At 57.2% G+C, this 16,959-nt stretch overlaps 1 long non-coding RNA gene across 2 annotated transcripts in view; it reads right to left on the reverse strand.

Annotated features, from left to right (window-relative positions):
• Positions 1 to 15,783, reverse strand: part of LOC139041661 (uncharacterized) — a 56,495-nt gene extending 40,712 nt beyond the window's left edge. Inside the window, exon 1 of one of the 2 annotated variants that reach the window (XR_011497237.1) lies at positions 15,137 to 15,783. This is a non-coding gene — a long non-coding RNA (uncharacterized lncRNA). The remainder of the gene's footprint in view (positions 1 to 15,136) is intronic. The other variant, XR_011497235.1, reaches the window with a different exon arrangement.
• Positions 15,784 to 16,959: the final 1,176 nt, after the last annotated feature.

Below are 16,959 nucleotides of genomic sequence, written 5' to 3' on the forward strand. Positions count from 1 at the left end.
TATCTATGAAAACAACAATTACGTACATACATATACGTACATACGTACCAGGGCTCCCGAATTAGCACTTCCCTCCGCTGCCGATCCACCACGGCAGGGAAGTGATGGAGAAAACGTTGCACGTGAAGGTCAAGGCCAGATCCTTAGCAGCACCGCCTTGTGCAAAGGCAGGGTCGGGGTTTTACCTCCTCGCAGGCCCGCGCAGCGGGGGCAGGAAGGGCTGGGGGAGGGGTCCGGTTTTCATTTCCAAACTGCCATGGAAGAGGCCCTGAGCCCAGGCCTCCAGGCCACAGGCTCCCTGTGAGAGGGGCTGGGTGCAGAGGCGGAGGGTGGAGCGGGGAAGCAGAGCACAGAGCCGCCCTGCACGAGCAGGTCGCCACGCACTGGACTTCCCTACCCCAGGCCCCGCCAGGCCCCAAACCTGGGCCCCTAGCGCGCAAGAAGTCAGGCCTCCACGTCTGCGCTCTTTCCAGGGCACCTCACCATTCCACCCGCACCCCCAACTTCCCCGCCATCCTGCGGGGGCGGCGCCGCCCGGCGCCTGACTGGTGCACTGCACACAGTAGGCGCTCTGTCAAGTGTAACTCCCGCTCTGCTTGCAGGAGCCGGCCACGCTGCGGCTACTCGGGCTCCCCCTGCTGGCGCCCGAGGTAACGACCTGAGCTAGCACCAGCTCGGGAACCTGGAAAGTTTATTTTTTTAAGCCGTAAGGGACCCTCCAACCACCGTCGGCCCGCTCCCACCCTGTCCCCACCTCCCGCCAAAGTCACACGCGAGAGGCTTCCAGGAAGATCTTGTTTTCCTGCAACTTTTTCCTAAATGCAAGCAATATGAAAAATGCACTCATTTACCTAACACGTTTACTGAGCTCTCTGATCTTAAGCCCCTTAGCTAACATGAATTGGGCACTTACTGCGTGAAAGGCACTCTCGGCTCTTCTGCATGTATTAGCTCATTCAAACCTCACAACAACCTCAACATGGTGGTACTGTTATTATCTCCACTTTACAGCTGAAGACACTCAGGCCCCAAGAGACGTGCCCAGGGTCACATAGAGCGGGTGAGTGGCTTTGAACCTGGGTCCTATCCAGCGCCCAGGCTCCTAACCACTATGTTACCCCACGGAACACTGTGGTTTAAAAAAAAAAAAAGACATTGGAAGTGGCTTCAAAGCGTCTCTTGTTCTCTAATTTCCCTGGGGAATTTCTCCTAGAAAGAGGAACAAATGAACGTTTTATCTAGAAAGAGATGTCAGGGTTTTCCTGGTCATTTCCCGGGTATGTGTTTGCTTGTGGCACCCGCACTTATAAGAATAAGACAATTTCCCCACATTTTGAAGGAGAGGTAAGGGTAAAAAAAATAAAAGCATGCAAATCACTAGCATTTTGGACATCCCTGCCCTTGTCCCTTCAAAATTGTACTTCCTCCTGGAAAAGAAGAGAATGAGGCTTAACAAGAATCAGTGGTCTGTACTTTACTTCTAAGAAGCCAGGAACCCCAAATGAACCTGACCTACCGCTCTTCGACTGCCCCCCCCCACCCCCTCAAAGAGGACTCAGCACACTCTTTACGAGCCTCGCCTTGTTCCTGGAGACCTGGAATGGCCCTGGGCGCAGCTCCCATGCAGGGCAATAAGGGCCGTGATAAGGTAACACTGTGCAGAGTGAGTTAGGGAGAGCCAATCTACCTTGCAAAGAGTGCCACAGTGAGCAAGCCATGGACCCAGACCAGGAGTCCAAGAATCTTAAGAGTAGAGAGAGGTCTTGGAGACCAGTTAATCCATCATTTATCCACACGAGGACTTCCAAGATGCCACAACTGTGTCTCAGGCACAGGACATTAAATGGGCCACTCCAGTCCCTGATACCCTATTCCCATGGAAACTAGAAGCCCATCACGCCTCTTTCCACTCTGCCCCAGCCCCATCCCTGTACCCTGCCCCAGGCCCACGTATTGTGTGTGTCTGGTCATCCTTTTAAGATTCTAAGTTTGGAGGCCGGCCTGGTGGTGCAGTGGTTAAGTGCACATGTTCCACTTTGGCAGCCTGGGGTTCAGATCCCGGGTGCAGACATGGCACTGCTTGTCAAGCCATGCTGTGGTAAGCGTCCCACGTATAAAGTAGAGGAAAATGGGCATGGATATTAGCTCAGGGCCAGTCTTCCTCAGCAAAAAGAGGAGGACTGGCAGGAGTTAGCTAAGGGCTAACTCAAAAAAAAAAAAAAGACTCTAAGTTCCTCTGAAGACAGGCTTGTATGTTACTCATCACTGTACTCCAAGCTCTGGGCCCAGGATCTGACACAGAGGAGGGGCTGAATGAAATAAATTGCCCCATAGCAATGACTGGTAGTCATCCTGCCTCCATTGGAATCCTCCCAGAAGTGAGGCACTCACTACTTCTCTAAGGGTTTGCTTCCCCTGAGGGTTAGTCAGCAAGTTGAGTTCTCCCTTACACTGCCACCCAGACCCAGTATCGCCCTCTGGGCCTTTCCTGAGACCTGGGAAAGGCTACAGATGGTTCCAGAGAGCCAGCACCTGCCTTCTGTCTTTGGAGCCCAGTCCAAAGGGGAAATCTGGAAAAGGGAGATTTCTCTTTCCCAACGGCATGGGGAGACCCCCCCACTGCACCCCAGAGGAGAATCCAGCCCGTCTGGGGGCTGAGTTCACAGCACAGTGTGTAGTCGGACAGGGGCTGATCCTTGAAACCCTCCTGCGTGTCTGGTCCTGAGTGTCTTGGAGAGGCTGACCTGGAAATGTGGAAACACTGCGATGGCATTTCAGTTCCATAGTATTCTGGGTTTTCATGTGCCAGTGCGAGCTGGGGATGTGCCTGCGGATCCCTGCCTGTGTGTATGTGTCAGTCTCTGTATCTGAACTCAGGCTGGGCATGGATCCCAGACTGCGACTGGAAGCAAGCCTACATCCTGAGGGGAAAGCATGGCATTACCACAGTGTGTACCAGCTGGTAAATGACCTACAGCCACAGAAGAAACGGGGTCTGGGTGACCCTAGAGGTGTATAGATATGTATATATGAGTATGTGTGTGTTCACAAGCAATCCGCAGTTTGGGTGGCTTGTGTGCATGTGTATACACGAATATAAAGACAAACGGGCTCCATATCTGGGTGACAGTGTGTGTGGTATGTGTGTGTATTTACAAGCATCTCCCAACCTGGTGCGGTGACACTGTGATCTTGTGGATGAGCATGCATGTATGCATGTGTGTGTGTGTGTCTGTGTGTTTACAATGTAATCTCAAGCCTACATGTGAGTGACTGTGTGTGTGTGTGTTTAGACACGAAGCCATACCTGAGTCACCGTCTGGATGACTCCACGTGCACGCATGTTGCACATGCACACCCCAGTCTGCTTACAGACCCCCCGACCCCATGGACATATGCAGGTGCTCTAAGCACAGAAGCTGGGCCAGGGCGGGTCCTGAGGCTGGCGGAACGCGTGGGGGAGTGTGCAGAGGTGACCGGTGTTTACGGGGAACCTCACCCAGCCTTTGTCTGATGCCCAATCCCTGTGGCCTCTAAATTCCTCACCCTGGCAGGACCTCACTGTCCTTGCTCCCAGACTGCCCTCCCCAAGGAGTCCCTTTAACTCTAAGCCCCTTTCCCGGCCAGGGGGCTGGGAGTTGGGAGATATTCATCTCTGGAGTTTTTGTCCCGCCTCCTGAAAGGCCTCAATGGCTGGGAATACCATTCTAATTACAGGGAAGCCCAGCTTATGTGGGGGACACAAAGGGCTGTGGTCTCATAGCAGCTCCTTCCCTCCGTCAAATAAGGCTGTCTAATGACGGGGTGAGAGCTGTGAATGCCTAAAACAAACTCGAAAAGGAGGGAAAATAAAGCCGCCGGGGGCTTAAAATATATTAAATTACCCTGATTAGGAGCCCTGGCTTTGCAGGAGCTGGCTGGAGAGGCTGGGGAGGCTGCAAGGCCCGCTATTCACGTAGGGGAGGGGTCAGCGGGTCGGGAGGGGTTCACAGGGCCGCGGCCCATTCTCATGCTAACACCAGGGACACGCTGCAGGCTTAGCGGGCTGCAAAATAGAAAAGAGTTTGCCATAATCCTCCTCCTCCCCCGCCCCCAAGCCCAGGAGAAGCGTTGCCTAATTGCAGCCCTTAGAGCCCGCTGGGCACCGGGCAGGGCACAGCCTGGAGCCTGGGCGCGGCCTCCTCACCTCCTCACTTCTTCCTCCTGGGGGCAGGAGTCCCAGTGCACAGGGGCCGGGGAGGGGGGTGTGCCAGGGTGCCTGTGCATGAATGTGCACACACACACTCACCCCTTTTGAGGGTGCAATTATCCACCATTACCCCTTTATACATACACACGCCACTCACAGGCACACACTTCTGTAGGCACAAACACATTTCCACAGAACTTGCAGGCATGCGTACCCCTTCATGGGCGAATGCACACAGGCCCCCCATGCTTTCCCAGACAGGAACACACACGCGCACATGTTCCTTCAGAGGCGCCCCAGAACCACGGCCCTGACACAATTTTCATGTTTCACAGCAGAGGAAACTCAGGCTCAGAAGACAGCCAAGGGACAGCCCTTTCCCAAGCCCCCTGCATCCCCCCGACCTCTAACTGCTGCCAGACGTTCTAGCAAACCCCTTCCGGCTCAGAAATTGAGGGGCCAAGTGTCAGGGGCTTCTCCTCCTGCCCCTTCCCTGCCTCTACACACTTAGGTGCACACACACACACGTACACTCCACAGTTCCCCTAACAATGATTTTCTCGAGTGTCCACATGGCTACAAACGGAAGAGTCGGCTTGGAAGCTCCTGGCCCGCACCCCGCAGGTCGCGCAGCAGGTGTCTCCGCCACCCCTCCCACCCTCGGTGAGCCACGTGCATCTGTGGCTTGGTCCGCGTTACTTTGCCGCTTTGGGACACGGGGGAGTCAGGCGTGGATCTGAACCACAGAGCCCCACAGTGTGGCACCCGGAACCCAGGAGAGGCATCCACACGCGCTCCTCCCCGGCCGGCGGCTCCCTCTGCCGGCGTATCGGGAACAGGCGCGCCGAGGGGGGCGGGGGGGGGGGGGGGGGGGGAGGCCAACGAACGCACGTGACCCTCAAACCTGACTGGAGGAGCCCGCGCCGGGAAATCTGCTCCCGCCGGTGCTCAGCTCGGCGATAGGAGGAGTCAGGGAACCTCTGTCCAGACAGGAACGGAGACTGCGAGAGTAAACTGGGCAGAGGGAACGTGGTAACTCCAAGGCCCGACTTCGCCGCCCCTTTCCCCTGAGGTCTCTAGGAACGCCCCTCTCCTTCCAGCGCCCGGCAGAGAGCCGCCGGCCGCGGGTGTGGAGGGGACCAGGGCAGGCTCACCCAGGGTCTGCCGCCGGCTGCTGGCCACCATGAGCCAGTTGGCCTCAGCGTTTCCATCTGTGCCGTGGGCGAGGGAGGGCAGCCAAAGAGCGCCAGGGAGAAGCCCTACAAAGGGCAGGAAGCCACTCCATGCAGAGAAGGCGGGGACGTCCAAACCCCCAGGGTGAGCCGAGGTCGCTGCAGCCCCTCCTCCCTGGAGGGCGGCGCCAAAGCTAGTTGCAGAGAACAGGGGCAAGACCCCCGGCTGCAGTGGGGGAAGGGAGTGCAACCGGGATCCTCCGGCCTTGGGCACCCAGACACGCAAGTAGTGGCCGGGCGTGTAGTGCAGGCCGGGTTGTTTCAATGAACCGAGGGGTTTCAGAAGGCGAGACTGTGCAGGGACCGCAGATCCCTCCGCATCCCCTCCAGGGGGTCCAACGTATCTGCAACGTGAAATAGCCAGGGGCCCCCTGTACTCCCGAGGCGGGATGGGAGAGCACGTGGCTGCTGAAGCCTAGCTGTGAGGTCAGCTAACAGGCTTCGGGGCCCGCCCTCAGCGCTCCCTTCTCGGCCCCGCGCTTTCGCGCGGGCCCCTCTTTGTCCTGGACCTGCTCGGCTTCACCAGAACGCTCTTTCCGGGGTCTATCGAGGCCCGACCCCACAAGCCTTCCGCAGGCTTGCCAACTCCAGGCCAGGCGGCGCCACGCGCTCCTGTCATCGGGCGGGAGAAACTCCCGCGGGGCCACTCGTCCCCAAGAACCGAGGTGAAATGGGGGGAGGGGGAGATTTGGGGAGAGTGGGCTGTTCAAGGACAAGCCACGTTGCGTGGGGAGAGCCGGCCTCATGGCCTTGCCACCGCCCATGTCTAGCCCTGAGTGCCTCGCTCGGATCCCCCGCGTTTTCCAAACGGCTGCGCAGGCCTCGGGCCTGGCTGCGCTCTGCAGGCGCGCGAACCAGCCTCGGGGGCTGCCGTGCCCTGCCCCTGTTAGATTTCACTCCTCCCTGGGCTTTTGGGGAAGTTGAGTCGCAGCTCAAAAGGACTGAACTGAGGGCCTGGCTGCGAAGAGTGAAAATGGGGGCGCCAACAGGAGAGGACTGAAGCCTTTATTGCCCCCACCAGCCTCCAGCGGCGCAGCGGTGGCCAATCCCAGTGTTTGCGGAGGACGCCCAGGGCCTCTTCTCCCCGTCCCCCAAGTCCTTGGCCGCAGCCAGCTGCCCTGAAAGCCACAGATGCCTGCGGAAGCGCACACAACCGGGCCATATAGGTATTCAGCACAAACGTGCTAGAGCAACGAATTCCAATTCCAGAATTTTCTCCAAATAAAACAAAGCTTCAGGAGGCTAGGCTCAGCCTCTAGACCCTGAGGTGGGGAGGGGGCGCCTGAGAAGAAAGGGTTTGTTGGATGCCCTGCAGGGCTGGAGGAGGGGGGATCCTGCGGCCACAAAAGGGGCCTGCATGGGCTGCAGGCGGCCCACGCGCTGCAACTCAGAAATGCCCGGGTTCTCCCAACGCAGGAGCCGCAGGAGTCCGTTGTGTAGCAGGAAGGCCGGAGACACGGGAATTCCGAGCCATTCCTAGTTTCGAGTCCATCTCTCAAAGTCACCCTCGCAGTTCCAGCGTCTGCCCTCATGCAGATGGCCGACCTCACCAATTACCTCCCTTTAATCATAAAGAGACACGGGTTCTTGTGGGTTTTTTCTAGAATATTCCAAAAATGAGCGGCAGTGTTTGGGCGAATTCGGGGCCCGAGCTTGTTTTCTTCGGCATGATGGCGCTGCCAAGCCTCGGGAAGGAGCACGGCGGGCCTGGCGCCAGCATGGAGTGGGGGACGCGAGCCCACCGGCATTTCTGTGGCCGCCCCCAAGTCCCCAGTTCTCGCCCTCAGACCGGGCGCACCCGCCCGCCTCTGGAGGACAACCCAGTTCCCCTTGTAGGCCGGCCCCGAACCAAGCCGAGCACACCCGCCAGCACCCCAGCAGGACCCCAAGGGTCCTACCCAGTCGTTGGCAGGAGACTGGAGACTGGAATTTCAGAGGCTGCTTGCGTTTAGTGTAAAGGGAATGGGCTAGGAAACCCCAAAATGCAGTGATTTTCTAAACATCCTGGGTTCCTGAACCCTGCGTGACCACCTCCAGGAACCACGCAAGGGCTGGGTGGCAGTGCCCGGCATTTGGGAGAGGCCCCAGGCTTCTATTTGTAAAGCACAGAATGAGATCGAGAGAGCCGAAGGAAGACAAAGCCATTTTAAAAGGTTCGATTGGCGAAATCTCCAGACTTAGCAAACGGTTTCATTTTCAGAGCTGCCTGTGGCCGTACTCAGGTCCAGAAAATCGATTGTGCGAATTCCACCCAGGGAACAGAGCCCTGGGAAGGCGCGCCCGTGTCCGTGTGTTGCAAGCGCATATGTTGGAAGGAATGGATCAGTGAACCCTCAAATAAGCGAGCCCTCAGGACGCAAACGCGTTTATAAACTCACCCGTGTGACTTTGTGTCATCTACGAATTTATGCTTGTTTACCCAGCTTTTTTACCCTCCGGGCGGCTGGCACAGTTGTGTGGGCTAGGCCAGTCACCCCTTCTCTAGCTCTGCACACACAGAAACCTTAGCTGTGTCGGCCAGAAACTACCATTCGGCCCAGCCGGGCCAGAAGAGCCACTTTGCCTTGTGCTGGCAAGGGTTTTTGCAAATTGAGTTGTCGGGGTTGTTATTTGCTCTGTCCTGCTTACCCAAGCCTTAACAGCCAGACCCAGATGTGGGGCCCTGGTGGAGAGAGAGGGGAGCGGAGGAGAGGGAAGGGCTGGGAATGCAGGTGCAGCTGGGGCCCACCCGGCCGAGGTTGACAGGCACCACGGACACCTTAGGCCACCGTTTCTAACATTTAGCCCAAAGTTTGGAGGATCCATGCGGCTTTGGGCAAGTGCGTCCACAGGCCCCTGTAGCCGGAACGCAGAACAAGGCTTTCCGAAGACCGTGCATTCCACAGGCTGACTTTTCCTATCAATGGGAGAGACGTGGGCTATTGACCCAGCGGCCTGCTCCTCTCCGTCTATTGTTGAGGCTCAATCACGCACTTACGGAAGAAAAGCGAGTTTATCTTAGCTTGGAGGAGCCTCGTGTTGCGAGTGTGTGTATGTTTGTGTGTGTGTGTGTGTGCCTAAAGGGTGGGGGAAATTGTGCAGCCACGACTGTGCAGATGGGTTGAGGATAGACACTTTCAGAAAAGGGCCAATTTCCCCTTCACAATGAGCGCTAAGTACCTGATAAATGGGGCTGGTGTTTATTCATGAGCAGGTACTTTGGAGATGGCGATTAGAAAAGCCGCCCGCGCCGCCTCGCCAAGGTACTTAAAGCCGGGCAGGTGCAGCGCCGCGCGCAGCCGGAGCGCACAAAGCCCGCGGCCGCAGCGGCGCGGGGAGGGGCGTGAATGCGGGCCGCGCCGGGCCCCGAGGGCGCGCGGCGCGCAGGCACCGTAGCCCTTTGTTCCCCAGCCGAAGCGAAGGCCACTTCACCGAGGGGCGTCCCGGGGAAAACCTCCCCTCTAATTACCAAGAATTCCCCTTCTTCCCTCCTCCCGGAGGGCAGCCGGGCAACTCTCGGTCTGGCCGACGCGGGGACTCAGCGTGAGACCAGGCTCGGCGTTTGCGTAAATGCTGCTGCGAGCTTGCTATTAGCTAACCCGCTAAGTAACTAACCCAACCGCCAGGAAAGAAACAGAAGCCGGGCCTGGGAACCGCGCGGGCACGCGGGCTCTGGCCGCCCCCGCCGCCGAGGCGCCACCTCTGGCCGTGCGGGTAACCTCGGGCTTTCAGGTTTTGTCTCAACTCCAAGGGGAGAAAATTGGGGTCTGTCTCTTTCCACAGCTTCCTGGCGCCAGGGTCGTGGGACAAACCCGATCTCGCTTTCAGAGTGGCTCCGGAATAAGAATCCCCAGTTTGTGCCCACGACCGGCGGGTGCGTCTGGGCGCGCGCGGACAGAGTGCAGCTGGCGCCCGGGTCTCTGGGCCCAAGGGCAGGGTCCTCCGCGCCACGGACGTGGAGCGGCCAAGAGTTTCCCTCGGGGCCCAGCCGGGCACCCTGTGTCTGACATCCCCCCTCCGCAGCTTCGTGGTGTTTCAAGGGTGCTTCGTGTATGTAACGTCTGGAGGTCGGAGGCGCTGGTGTTGTGGGTGCTCTCCGCCTGATTCCTGGGGCCTATCTGGGTTGTTTTTCTTTTTAAATCGTTTTGAAAACCAGACCTAGATCATTTCTCTCCAGTCCGCAGAATCACAGGTGAAATCTACATTTCGCACAAGTTGGATTCCCCTTGGGGAGACAGGTCTTTCAGAACGACCGTAAACAAGGGGCAGAGACTTGACGTGACCCACCACGAGGCAGTTTTTTCATTTTCCACCACGAAGGACCCCGTTCTCACCCGCTCGGTTGACATTAACACTAGAGATTTTCTCGGAACCTTGGGGTTAGAATACATCGCAGATATAATAATTCCGATTCCCGGGAAAATCCGACATCCGGCGTGTGAGCGCAAACCAAAAGCGGTAACCCAGAGGCGAGGCAGGGAAGCGGGTTCAGGCCAGCCCAGTCCCCACGGGGCGGCCCGCGCTGCCACCAGCCGGGAGGGACGGGGGCCAGACGCGCGGGAGGGCGAGATTAGTTAAAAGGGATGACAAGAGAAGCTTCTGCGTTCTGCCAGGACCTGAGTTGAGGTTCCAGGGTGAAGCGTTCTCTCGGGTTACAGCCGGCATCCCCTGCTCCAAGGAGACACCGACGGATTGCGGGACCGCCCGGCTAGCTCTGGAGGCCCCAAGACGCCAGATGCGGCCCCCTCCCGAGCTGCAGCGTTGCCAATGCCGTGCAAATAGCTTCCTTGCACTACGGCCTTGGATAGATGTTACCGGGCGGTTCAGGAGCTTGGGACAGGGGCCGCGCCATTCCCTACGCCCCAAAGGCGCTGAGCTGGGACCGCCTGGTGCTCGAGGCGAACCGCGTCGTGGGCCTGGGACCGGCCGAGCACGGCCTGCCCTGTTCCCACCACAAGATGGCTGCCTGGCCCCACATGGAGCCCAAAATTCGGGCAGGAAGGGGAAGACAAATTGGAACGTGCCCCGGGGCGGGGGACCAAAGATGACCCATCGCAAAGTGTTTTGTATTTTCCCTTCCCAAGATGCTAAGGCACACCCAAAAGATGCAGGTGTGGTCAGGAGCAGGGCCGTCAATACTGACGCCCACCATTGATTTTCTTGGCATTACAGATTTAGAATAAATTATAAGAATATAATGAATACGCTTCCTGGGAAGCAGACAAGCCCAGATGTAATCTCTGGCCCAGGACTCCTCAGGTCGCCTTCCCCCAGGTGGAAATTTTGTTTCTCTAAGAAAGCCGTTTGAGCAAATCTTTTCGGGCTCCTAGGGGTCCTGGCTTCAGACTTGTGCATCCGCTCTGTGAGTTAGGCTTGGAGGCCTGCCCAGCGGCAGGAGCCCTGGGCAGAGCTGCTGGATAGGGTGCCCCTGATTGCCACCTCAGACCTGCCAGCGGCAGAATCCTTACACCCACGAAGAGCCTTATCTGGTTCTGGAGCGAGTTAGGACAGGAATCTCCAAAGGGTTTTGTTACTCCAGCTGTTACATCACAAGTGCCTTACATTTCAGTGTGTTGGTGAGAGAATCTCTACCTCCCGGAAAAGGCAGGAACACCTTGCTAACCTGGTGTCCTCCTCATCGCCAGTCAGCTTGGTAACTGGTGTAAAGTGGGCACCGCTGAATGTCAAGTTCAGACCAGAAGGCATCAGGCTAGAAAACAGACTCCATGACCTGTCAGGCTTGGGGTGTATTGGCCGCCCTCCACCCACTCCCACCCCCCACCCCCCCAACCCCCCACCCCGTCTTCCTCCCCATGGCAGCAAGCTCTCCATGGAGTAGGACAAAGGCAGCCTTCAAGATGGAGCTTCCTGGGGGAGCTCAGTTAAGCGCACCCCTCCCTGATCATCTCTGATCCTCTCTCTGGGTTTGCGATGGAAGGACTGAGGTTTTCTGACCCAGGACATTTGAAGAGTCTCCAGTGAGGGAAGCAACTCTTCACCCCAAGACCTCGACATGCAGCCCCAGCGTGGCAGTGACTGGCCTTGCTCTGCCAGGAGGCCCTCTTGGACAACGACGGGGGGGGGGGGGGGGGGGGGGGAGTCGCTCTCCATCTTCAGTTTCCTCCTCTGCCAAGGGAGGGGGCTGGAAGGGAAGGTTCCTAACATCTCCGCCCCGAGGCTCCGAGAAGCATGAGGGAGGGCAGGACAAGGAAAGTCCTGCAGACCTCCGGGACGCTTGGTTTCACCCCAGGGATGTGCAGCTGTCCTTCTGAGACGTGGGTCCTTTGCTAAGTGGCTCAGTAGTGGAGTTAGGCACCCAGACCCTGGAGCCAGGCTGCCTGGGTTCAAACCTGAGCCAGATCTGCCATTGACTCGCTCTGTGGCCTTGGGCCACTTTCCTCAGTCTCTCTGTGCTTCCATGTCCTTGTCTCTGAACAGACTAATAACCGTGCCTATCTCACAGGGTCCTGGGGAAGACTGAGCTGATCTGAACACGTGTGACGCTCTCAGCAGCAGCCTGGCGCAGGTTAGCTGCTAACATGATTTGCCCTGACCCCTGGATGCAGCCTCACCCCTCCCGTCCTCTTGGTTTCCCCCACTGACTGTCTTGTTTCTGTCCCTGCACCACTGCCTGGATCTCTTGCTCTGGGTCCCAGCATCCCAGGAATGGGATGGAGGAGGGCAGAAGGCCGGGCGCATTGCCTCTCTGCCTCTCGATGAGCACTTCACCTGAGGAATCTCTTTGCGTCAGTCCTTTATTTATTTTCTGGTATGCGAGGAAGTTGAGTCAAGTGCTCTCTCTCTTTCTCTCCCCTCACTTCCACCCACAGGCAGAAACAGCCGGATGAAAAGGTGTGCCCCTGGCTTTAGGGGTGAGAGAGTGAGGGAGGCCCAGCTGAGCCCTGGCCACCACGAGGGATCCTGCTCAGAGGCAGGTAGAACTACTGCACAGAACTATTGACGTTTTCTCTCTCTCTCTCCACACACACACGCACACACGTCAGCTCCCTGAGGACAGGGGTTTTTCTGTTTTGTTCTCTGCTGTGTCCCCAGTGCCTAAAAGCAATGCCTGGCACAGAAGAAGCACTCAATAACTATTAACTGAATGAAAGGAAGAAGTGTCCGCTGACCACATCTGCTTCTGTAGCAGGATCTTAATTTATTTTCTTCATCGAGTGGCGATGGTCGGATTTTATAGCCAAGAAAGAAAAAAAGAACACATTCCTGATTTCTCTACTTAACAGTCTCCTGTCTCAGCCTCTAATTCTCTCAATTATGGACAAGGTCCTCCTTCCTTCTTCAGGTTTTTCTTTTCTGGGGGGGGAGGGGCGTTGTTTTTTGAAAATGCAAATCAACAGTAACATTGTCATTAAAGGTGATTGCTGTGACAAGAACAGTAGCTGTCATTCATGGGTACCTTCACAATGTCTTGGGCACTGGGCCAAGCACAACATTTGATTTTATCCTCACAACAAGCCATGAGATCAATTTACATGCCCATTTTACAGACAAGGAAATGGAGATTTGGCAAAAGTCATAAGGTGTATAAGGGAGAGAGCCAAGGTTTCAACACAATGATCCAAGGGCTGGGCTGTCACCCCCACCTTCTAACTCCTTTCTGTCTCTGGGTGATAAAGGAAAGCAAGTGAATCCATGTGAAACGTGATTTGAGAGGCATTTTCAGCAACTAGCTTAGGAACAAAGCTAGAATGTTGTTATTATAGCCAAGCACACTTGAGTCTAAAGCAGCCTGCCTAAGTTCAAAGCCCCCTTGGACATCTTCCTAGCTTCGACATTGAAGGCAATTTACTTAACCCCCTCACACCTCAGTTTCCTCTTCTGTAAAAGGGGGCTGATAACAAGACTCATCTCCTTTAATTGGAAGGACTAAATGAGTTCATATAAATAATGTTATTATTCCCTCGGTCTACTACAGAGTAGTAATTAGCCCACGCTTTACAACTGCTGCCTTAAATTTCCTCACTTTCCCCATCCATGAGTTGGGAACCTTCGCTGTGGGGACAAAAAAATAGTGGTTTGTCCAAGATGTCACAGTAACCCAGGGAGAATCAGGTTAGAGCTCAGATTGGAAGTTCCCATGAGGAAGAGGAAGGGTCTAGAACAGTCTTTGCATGTCATTTTGCAGAAAAACGTTTCGGTTTCCCTTTTTAAAAAGATGCAAACATCTTCTCAGGCTCCTCCGACATCAGTGTGTCAGTGATAAATCATCGGAAGCATAAAGACGTGAGCTAGGTAGGTCACGGTCTCCATTTTTAGTCAACTTCCTGGTGGCCCCGCTGAGGCCTTGCAGAAGGCCCCATGGTCTGACGCAGTGCATGAAACCTCAGCCCTGCCAGGCCCTCGGAGGACTCGGTCAGACAGAGAGCAGAGCCTTCCAGAGGTCAGGGGGCTCCCTTCTGGCATTTCTTCTTAAATTTTAAAGCAATTTGCATAGAATTTTTCTTCTTTCCTTTAACCGAGTACAGGGAGCCAGCCTTTTCCTGCTGGTTCTTGCTTGTGAATGAGACCTTGTACTTCCCGGAACAGAGGAGAGGGGCCCCTGGGAGCTGGGACCTCAAGTTTGAGCCAATGTTTAAAAAAAAATCCTCAATGCTTTTATAATTTATGTGTGTGTGTTATTTTATTTTTAAATTAATTCATCCAGATACTGTTTCATTTACTTGTGCAGCTGAAGTAAGAGAGGGAGAGATGTGGGGGAAATCTGGGCAGATCTCCTGGAGGAGGAGACATTTGCTAAAGTTTGGCCAAGTGGAGATGGAAGGAGTGTCCTCTGGGAGGCAGAAACTTCGTCATGAGTAAAATCCCAGAAATGAGAAGTTTGGGGACTACACAGAGAAGAAGAGGGGACGGAACACAGAAAGGGAGCAGCGTGGCTTCAAGGAAAAGGCCCTCTCCCCCTTTTTAATTTGCTGTGAATTGAGAGATCAGATATCATGGATGTTAGAACTGTGTTTAAAGCGTGAGCACATCAACGACCTCAGAGTGAGCATGTGAGAGTGAAAGGCAGGAAAGGGGGACAAGGTCTGGGCCACTCACAAGAAACCCTCTGCGCCCTTTCAGCGTCACAGCGCACTGTTTGGGTGAGGTACAAGCTACCACCAGTCCCCACAGAGAATCCAGGAGCTAGACATGAAGCAACAGCAACAGGTCCTACCTGCAGAAACAAGGACCAGTTATGGCCCCTGCACTGCCACTAAAGCACGGCCCACTGGAGCCCACCCCAGCTACCACCATTTGGCCCAGGACCTTAATTGAGGTGCTGGCGATGAGCGAGGGGAGGGAATGCACACGGCTGATCCTCCTTAGAGGGAAGAAACACACACACCCCTCCAGCTCTCCAGGAGGAGCCTCAGGGCTTAGGGAGCTAGATTCCAACTGGGGACCCCTCCAGCCAGAATCTGAGAGGACGTGAGGAAGAGCCAGAGCCAGAACTAGCGACGCAAAAGTGGAGACCAAGAGGCTAACCGAGAAGAGATGGATGAGCTTAGACGCCCTTGGGAAAGACCGGCGACCTCACCCGGCCGTCACAGGGTGCCCTTGCCCTCGGTACCCTCCTCCCCAGGCCTGGTACCCCGCCCCCCGGAGGCCCGGCAGGGCTGCCCAGCATCCCAGTCGCTTTGCAGGACATCGCCCTCCGCCCCGTTCCTCCGGGTCGCAGGGTCCGCGGCGGGGGCGGGGCGCCGGGATGCGGGAGAACCCCGCCAAGGGTTCTTACCTCGGCGCGAGCATCCGTCCGGCCAAGCTTGGTTTGCTGCTGGGACTGCGGGGCTGGGGAGGCTCCCACGGACTCGGATCGCGCCTCCCCCCCGCCGGAGCCCCCAGACCCTTCGGCGGCCCCGAGATGGGGCGCCGGGACCAGGGGACAGGCGCCGTGCCGGCGGGCGGGAGGAGGCGGCTCCTGCGGGGCGCGGCGGGGCGGGGCGGGGCGGGGGCGTCTGCCGGGCCCCGCCCGGAGGGGATTTGGGAGCGATTATCTCGAAGAACAAAGGAGGCCGGGGAAGGCTCGCCCCTACCCCCTGGGCTTGGCCCTGAACTTGAACTTGTACTTGACACTTTGTCCGGAAGGTGGCGAGGGAACCCGTCTGAGCTGGGACTGGGGCTCCTCCGTCCACCTCCTGCCCCGGGAGCGGGCGAGCCCGCCCTCCTCTGCCGGGAGGAAGCCGCGCATCCCCAGGTGCCTCGGGCCCCGGGGCGCCCCCAACTGCCTTGGGGCCCCCGTGTCCCCGCGTTCCCTCGGAAAGTCAAGGTGTGGACGAAGCCGCGGGGTCTCCGGCAGGGAAGGGTCGGCCAGGGCCCTGCCCACCCCGACACCGGGCCCGGCCCGCAGCCTGATCGGCGCGGGGCCGGCCGGATTCTCGGCACGTCGCGTCGGCGGCTGCTATTCAGTCGCTAATTGAACGTTAATGGCAGGTGCGGATGAGGTCACCGGAGCTGGCTTTTCTCACACATTTTTCATGCAAATTCGCGAAACTCTAAACAAATTTAAATAAAAAGCTCTTTGTGCCGCACGCCCCGCCGTCCTCTCCCTCCCGCCCGGGGTCCCGGCTGCTCCGAGGCCCTGGGGCCCCAGCCTGCGGCCCGGCGGCGGCGGTCGGCGGGGGGAGGCGGGACCCCGGGCAGCGCCGCCTGCCGGCCCGGGGTGCAAGCCCGCCGGCTGCTGCTGTGGGGCGGGCGGCAGAGCTCCGCTGGGGTCGCGGGGCAGGGCGAGGCTCGGGGTCGCCGGGCCCGGAGGCAAAGTGCGGGCAGTGCGGAAGTGTCCAGCATCTGGACAGCCGCGCCTGGGTTGGCATCCAGGCCGCACCCGCACCCACTGGCCGCCTTGGCGCGCTGACCCTGCCTCACTCTCTCCGTTGGTTAAACAGGAATAAAGACAGTGCCCAGTTGTGCATACGGAGGTCTGAGGACTCCACCACGATTTAGGACACCAACAAGCACTTAGCACAGTGCCTGGCACAAGAAAGTGTTGATTGTTATCTGGGGTCGAAGGGCCTTGTGAGGACCCACGCTGTGATTTTGCACATAGATAAAGAAGCTGGGCCCGGGGCTTTTAGGAGATTTACGACCCCCTGCATCCCATTCTGATCTCGAAAAGGAGATCTGGAGCCCAGGTGTGTGGCTTTGCATATTTCTTAGCCTCTCAGAGCCTCCATTTCCTAGTCTGTAAAATGGGATGAAGTCCCACGGGGTCATTGTGAGGATTATATGAGAAGACACTGATGGAGGTTTAGGAGGAGCCTGGAGGCCACTTCACACCCTGGAACCCCCAGAGCCTCTCCTCTCCTGAGGGCAGTACACCCACCATTGCCCTCCTCAAGGCCGGAGGTGGGCCAGGTACGAGCCTGCCAGTGACCTTCATCCTCTTACCCAAAGGACCCCAGTCTGGGCCAGGCAGACACTTTCCTGGGCCTTGGGCAGCTTCCTCCCCCTTTCCGTCCACTCAGGGTCCCCACCACACCCGGACACACCGGGCATTGTCCTTGCTGGTGGCTGAGTCTTGCTTTCTTCACCCTTGTCTTTCTAGAAACTGACAGAGACGTG

This window comes from Equus asinus, chromosome 2 (genome assembly GCF_041296235.1).
Source record: "Equus asinus isolate D_3611 breed Donkey chromosome 2, EquAss-T2T_v2, whole genome shotgun sequence".
Classification (NCBI taxonomy): domain Eukaryota; kingdom Metazoa; phylum Chordata; class Mammalia; order Perissodactyla; family Equidae; genus Equus; species Equus asinus.